The sequence below is a fragment of the Battus philenor genome, unplaced genomic scaffold (genome assembly GCF_028537555.1).
Source record: "Battus philenor isolate CCGP_79_NKW_IND1 unplaced genomic scaffold, ilBatPhil1.0.hap1 SCAF_5, whole genome shotgun sequence".
NCBI classification, from domain to species: Eukaryota; Metazoa; Arthropoda; class Insecta; order Lepidoptera; family Papilionidae; genus Battus; species Battus philenor.
In genome coordinates this window covers 12,165,872-12,173,516 of record NW_027181715.1, presented here as the reverse complement: position 1 = coordinate 12,173,516, position 7,645 = coordinate 12,165,872, and positions in this window count along the sequence as shown.

Here is a 7,645-nt window from a genome sequence, read left to right as displayed (position 1 = left end):
GAAATAATTATTTCATTGACGAAGATCCTGATGTACACGGGAGGAGAGGTTGGTCACTATTATATGTATCGGTACCACCATGACTATTCTATTGGGGGAGGGGGGGTTGTTACGTGCTACGACTAAAATGAAGATGATATATAGATCAGATGAGAAACGTATTACTTTACATGTTCTTGCGAAAGTGCACGGGCGGAAAATCGGTGAAGACCGTTAAAAAGATTGTGCAACGAATCATTGAACAGTGGCTGCCCTGCCAAAAGCACATGATTTAAAAGCGAAGTTTACCTAAATAGACAGCACATCTAAGATCTAATTTCAGATATAGTGAAGGATAAAAGAATATATTTAAAGAAGAAATTCAGAAGAATGAAAGTGTGTGTAGAAGAAAGATAAAACCCTCAAAAAATTATTTGTAAATAAACTCCCTGTCCCAAACAAAATAGGGGTACGAAAGGATCCCAATAGCGGGGGCCATAAAAAAAGATCTAATTTCATGTAGAATATGCACAAGCCATCAATGTTATCTTTAATTTTGTTACGTGAACATCAATTTGCTCCTAACTAGCGTCTTCTAGTAACTAATCATGTGATTGATTGGTAATTTACAACAAGTTTACAAGATTCTTAATCAGGCTACCCAGCGTCCAACTCGCTCCAACCAGGAACGATACATTCAATGATATCTCTTACGGTATCAAAATAAGGATTAAATTCGCGTAAGAACAACTCTAAGGGTTTAATGGAAAATTTACACGTGCTAACTATGACTGTTATAAAATGTAACTGTTAAAACAATTTAAACACATTTAAATATGAATTTGCATTTCGAACAAATAAAAAACAAACTATTAAACAATAAGTAATACCGTTAATATGAGAAGATTATAACAAAAATATTGAAACAAAATCTCTAGCAACACAAGGTTTTCGCTTGTCATCTTAAAACAAAATTACTGCCTGATCATGGATAAAATATATTTACAGGTACAAAATAATTAAAAAAGTAATAAATCAAGTAGCAATTACTGTGATTTATCAATATAATTTATTTTCTGTATGTAAGTATATTAGTACCTTCTACCATTTAAAAAAATTATCATCGGTAAAGACTGACCGATGTAGCAGTTAAAAGGTAAAATATGAATTTGCAGTCTGTACAGCTAAACGCGTGAAATTTAAATTGTTCTATCAAACGTGCGAATTTCGAAGCGAATTCACCAACGCGCGATGTTCATAGTGGACTGTCAAAAGCGCTATTTTCATTAGAACCACTCACAAATTCCACATGTATCTGGAAAAAAATAATAAATCGTCAAAGTAAAGTCATTCACAAGTCACGGTATGATTGAGGGAAAACGGGATTCATTTTTATATATACAGACAAAGATAATTAGTTTTTTATTCAATATATCCCGTTAAAAACAAGGAATTTCATTATTTATTAATACCGCTATGTTATCAGTTATGTTGCGTTGTAAGCACATTTTCTCTCATTACAAGCGACGCATTAACCTTATGTATTTCTATGAAATAACAAATAACTTTTTTTTATCAAGAAATCGCTTAGCTACATCATTTGATGTTTAGTGGTGATGCAGCGATGGTCTGTAAAAGCAGTAGTTTCTTGTAGCGATTTAAACTGTCACAGGAAAAACATTCGTCCTATTTTTTAAACCCAACACTCGACTTAGTCATTCTTAATCGAGTTAGTAAATCTTTCAATGGGCAATGTGTACGCTTTACTTTAAATAAAAAAATGACGGAAATATCTGTGTGCTGAAGGTTGTTATTTACTTTATAGAAGATTACTTTGGGAATTCTGTTTGTCTTTCGACCTATTTCAAAGTTTGTTAAATACGTAATTTTCTATATTTTTTTAAATACATATTCCAGCTAATTTAACAATTTTTTGTCCTGCCTTTCTCAGCCATAATGCATTTATCATCCGAACAGGTGGGTGACTCAACTTCAAGTCATTAGTAGATATAATCTATCGTAAATTAAATAAAGAGGTCGAATTAGAATTTCGATCTGTCATGTAATACCACCAGACGAACGATGGTTGAGAACAAAACAACCATGGTGGTGCTATAAAATATTATTGGAAAAATTTAGCTGATGCTAAATGTACAGTTAAAAGCCGTGAACCCCATTGACTTGGTCGTACAGAGGTTCAAGGGGTCGAGAGGGGTCGGCGTAAATACGCAAAACGACCAATGAATGTATCGCCTATTGTAACAGTTATTCGTTGAGGAAGACGTCTGCTATAACTGCTACAAGACTTTTACTCACTATAAAACAAAGCAACATTGCTTAGGGTAAAGAATAGGTAGCATTTACATTGAAAAAAATAAGATTAAATACCCAAAAAGTTAAATGATTCAAAGAATTCTAACTGTGACACACGGTAAATCATAGATCCCTTAATATATAATGTGATGGCATTAAATATCTAGGATTTTGGTAAGTATAATCTCTGGATTTGTCTACGAGATCGAATCAAGAATGAGGAGACGTGTAGACCATCGAAAGTAACCGATATAGGCCAGTGAATTAGCAAGTGAAAATTGTAGAGGGCAGGTTGCATAGCGAGCAGAACTGATGGCCGCTGAAACCTTAGTTTTAAGGATGTCTACCAACAAGGTTGACCGCCTTATTGACGTCTTCGAAAGACGATTCTAACCGGTCTTATTAGAAATGTATTAAAAAAGCCTATATCCAGAAGTGGACTGTGGCTGAAACAATGACTATAACTGTAAACAAATCCAACCAAGCGGTATGTTACGTTAAACGAGAATCTGTAAAAGCCAAAAAACAACACCATTTAATAAAAATTCATCGTTCAATTTTTAATAAATTAGGTCAATTAATGATTTTGTAATCCAATTACTATTTGAAAATATTTTAAAGCGTAACATGAACTGGAAGAGTACACCGCGGTAGCAAAAAGGAAATAGTAACACTTGACAGTTATTAATGTGCCCGGACCTGGGAGCTGGAAATAGAAATTGTAACCGTGATTTCGAGTCAATATTAGTTCAATTGATTATAATTTATTTTATTTCTCTTACAGCCTCTCTTAACTATAAATTTATTGTAAGCTTTCGTTTTTCTCTATTTTTGTTCAGTGAGGGTCCAGTTGCTTCGACTATCGTAATAGCTTCTTCTTCACATATGTGACTACACTCTTAGCATGATTCCAAGATTACAGCAGGCGTTTTCACTAGTTATTTTGCTATCTGGTAATGTAGTCAGTCCTTATATGAACTGTCAAGTTATCAGTAATTTCATACATAAGACGAACTCTGCTGGACATAGGCCTCCGCCCCAGACTTCCAATAGGATCGGTTGAAAGCGGCCTTCTGACTACCATAACAAAGCTAATAAACCTCACTCCAACAATGATTTTCGTTCTTCTACCCCTCAATCCTAATTTGATAAATCCTATTTAAGGTTTCAAAGATTCCATCTCGAGTCTTAGTTGGTTACATTATTTATTTTCCCAGCTTGGAAATTTACGAAGGTCTTAGGGAATTTAATCTGACACTTTATGAAGTAATGCATTGCGATCTCGATTGGGATTTGAGATTAGACTTTCGTAACGGGTTTTTCACAGTCCGAGCCAATAATCAGTTGATATAATCGGATTATCTCAAGATGCTTGTTGTCCTATTATTTCAGGTTTTATGAACGTGTTCCCTAAGATGACTATTTTAGCTATAGAGCGTCTACTCCAATATGACCGGTAGGAAGCTTCCTGCATCAAGTATCACACTTCCACGAAAATCTTAGGCAACAGCAATAGTAACCAGATCCTCAATGATAAAATGTGTTTACATTCCCATTCTTCGTTTATCGCCGCATTTAACAAATCGTTATGAAAAATGATCCATCTATAAAAAGAGATAAACCAAGAACATGTGGAATCGTTGAATTTATTTGCCATTGCGAAGCTGGAACTATTACTCAGAAAATGGAAATCAACATAAACCGGCAATCCGGCCTCGAAAGTAATCTCTTTTATTTTTATAACGGACATAGTTAAATTAAATATTGACCCTGATTTTTCGACAAGACTTTTAAAAACAGGTTTTATTTACGATCGACCATTTATCACATCGTTATTTTTATTTATATCAAACTACGACATCCTTTCTATGATTTTGTTTCTATCTTAACTATGAAATAAAAATTATTTGTATCATAAATGAATTAGCTTAGACGAAAAATTGCAGGTATATGTCACCAAAACAAAATATATTTATAAGTATAAACCGATGTATACCAAAAATTTTGCGGTGATTTGTTGGCTTTTGTACTTTATATATACATTTTTAATGTATATAAGATAATTGATCATATGTCCAAAAGCTTTACGAGATTATATGGGTCATTTGCTATCAATTAGTATATGCTACACCTAATAGAAAAATCAATAGTTTAAAAAATTATTAACAATTTAATGAAAATATAGTAATAAAAAGCATTTACAATATTCAGTTTGCAAAGTATAAAAATCAATTAATGCGTACTATATATTTAATGGATTCAGGCGTTACATTGCGGAAGTCCATCCTAAATAAGAAAGGACCAATATCTAGCCACCTCCGCACATGCAGTGGCTGTCGTGCATGAAAGCGCACCGCCCGCCAGCCCGCTCGTAAATGCGCATGCGACAGACAACGAGTAACACTCGGTGTTTAGCACTAATCTGTGTAACAACTCCTGAAGATGCCCCGTGGAGGGGTGAAACACGTGTTGAGTGAATTTACGGTGGCGGTTGTGTAGTTGGCATTGTCTGTCGCATGCGCATTTACGAGCGGGCTGGCGGGCGGTGCGCTTTCATGCACGACAGCCACTGCATGTGCGGAGGTGGCTAGATATTGGTCCTTTCTTATTTGCGTACTATATGTCTTTACAGACCTAGTAACGCTAAAAGTTATTGGACGTCGCATTCCAATATAATAAATTATGTAACTTATTTCATAGTGATCATTTTATACAGGGTGATTGGGAATAGGTGTCAGGAAAAAGCTTTTAAGCTAAAGAAGCTATACATATCCCCTATATATATCCCTTTTAAAACTTTTACATCTACAACCTCCTCTACTCTATATATGTGTTACAATAACTAGATCGTAATTTATAGTCCTAGAGAGCATTACACAATTAAAAAATAAATTTCAATATCAAAATACCTATACACCTACGAAACCTTGCTCCGTATGAACATAGTATCGACTTGCACTTATAGAATAAGAAAAATAAAATTACCTAATGAAATATTGCTTTTAAATAATTTACTTCTTAGTTTTTATATCCGTGTCTATATCAGAATCATAAATAAAACATATCTCATATGAAACATCTTTTATTGAAGACTTCCAGAACAGAAAAACAACGTTGGCTAGCATTCATAGAACAATCTAGAGTTTTAACCAACCTAACGAATGGTATAAGAGAAAAAATTTATAGGCATCACTTAAACTTAGAATCATCTTATAATTGATGGCAACTGGTTTATGGTATTTTTATCAAAATAATGAAAACGCTTTTTACTCTGTCGTATTCGACAATTTACCTCAATTATAAAGAAATAAAAATTGCCAAAATATATGTCATGAGAATGGATTTAGTAAACTACAATAATTATTTTTAGTTAGGTAAATGCATAGGCGTTGAAATTAAAAACATTCTGCAAATATCGAAATATAAAAAAGCGTCAAATATATAAACAGCTCATTCTCGACAAATCTTTTTTTTAAATAACTCCTTTATTGGGGACCTTTCATATTCCCTATCTTATAGTGGATTTGAAATCCATAAATTTTTTTTCACTTTCTCCTCATTTTATTGCAGTACTCTTCAATCATTCTTCTTATGATCTATTTTTCCTCTTCTTTCATCCTATAATTTTCTTTCGTTCTTTTTAATACTTATTTCCGTTCATTCATAGCCTTACTTCCTTTGCCTCTTTCCTTAACTAGTACAGATCCGAGTTATGTTACATTCCTTTACCTTAATTTATATTTATTTTGTCTGTCAATCTATATTTGTTTTTTTACGTTGCATTCTTATTTAACATATTAATTTATAACAATTTATCTTAATTTATCACAGTTTCCAGTTTTAATTTTATTTGCCTAACGAATCATGACAGTGTACAATAATAGATGACTTTTATTGTTCAGGCAACATCACAACGATTAAATTGTTTCAGTGTTAAAATACATAGGTTGTAAGAAATTTCTAGAAACTACTTGTATATTACATCTATGCTAATAACCAAAAGATATATGAAAGACTGTTTTACTGGCCCAGCGATTTGGTATAGGATTTGAGCCGTTGATCTGACCAGACTACATCACGGATGCTTGCGCTCTATTTCAATCAATTTTAGTTGTTCGAGCTTATAGAACTCCTTCCTGGTAATGCAGCAGATATTTCACAAATCACATAGCATCAAATAGCGTATCAAATAGCGGCAACTCTCTCCCCATTGTCTGCGTTTAGATAAAGCGAAAATAAAATATTGTAAAAAAAAACACTAAAAATACAGTTTAAAAAAGCCATGCTAAACAAATGCTAGAACCTTAAGATTCCGAAGTGGAGATGTTCACCCACTAAGTAGACAGATGACGTTGTAAAGGTTATCTAAAGAAGCTGAACAAAGGCCGCGTTTAATAGGTATTTTTGGAAAACAACAGAGGGCATATGTTCAATAGTGGACCTACGTCTGAAATTATATTATTAATAGCTACGATTTTCGAAAATAACTATGAAAATTAAAAAAAAATATCGTAATGGATACTTAATCTTAGAAATTCATTTCTCGCAGCTCAAATAATAACTACCATAAAATGTTAAAGAAACTTTAAAAGCAGTATTTACCCTCTACACATAAGCTAGCATTGAGTATAGCATTGATAATCCTAATATTTGTGATACGAGACACCATCCTAATCCCTAGCGGTAACAAAGTACTCGTATAATAATTCATTTGTTAGACAGTAACAGATAATATTACATAGAAATCGTTAAAATTATTAACTTCCCTTGCGGTGTTCATTTACCTTGGTGTATAAAAAACGAAAATTACCACATAACTAAAGTACCATAATAAATAACCAGTTAAGTAAGATACGCGCAGCTTGCTTCTTTTTTCAGATTTCCTGAGTTGTGTCGGGGTGGAACGGGTCAATCTAAATTGGATGGTTAACATCGTTTACACAATGACAATACCACTGACGAACTTTTAATCAAAGTTTTTTTACATATGTAAAAAGCTCAAGATTTGGTAGAAAATTGATAAAATTCATTACATCTGTAAGAGATGGTAGGGAGAATGTAATTAAATATACAAATAGAAGGTATATAACCAAAAACAAAAATTAAACTGTACTGTGATATAAAAGGAAATCTACTTTGTTATTTTGGAAGCGTAGGAGAAGCAAAGAAAGTTGTTGTGTAAAGAAGGTTAGTAAGCCAGAAGAATGTGAGATGTCGTGAAAAAAAATAGAGGGATGTATAACTCAGGTTGTGATGGAAAAAAGATAAATAGAAGTAAAAAATTATTAAATTGTAAAAGAAATCCTGGGCTTCCCAAGATAGAGGTGAATGAATTAAAAAAAGTGATAGCAAT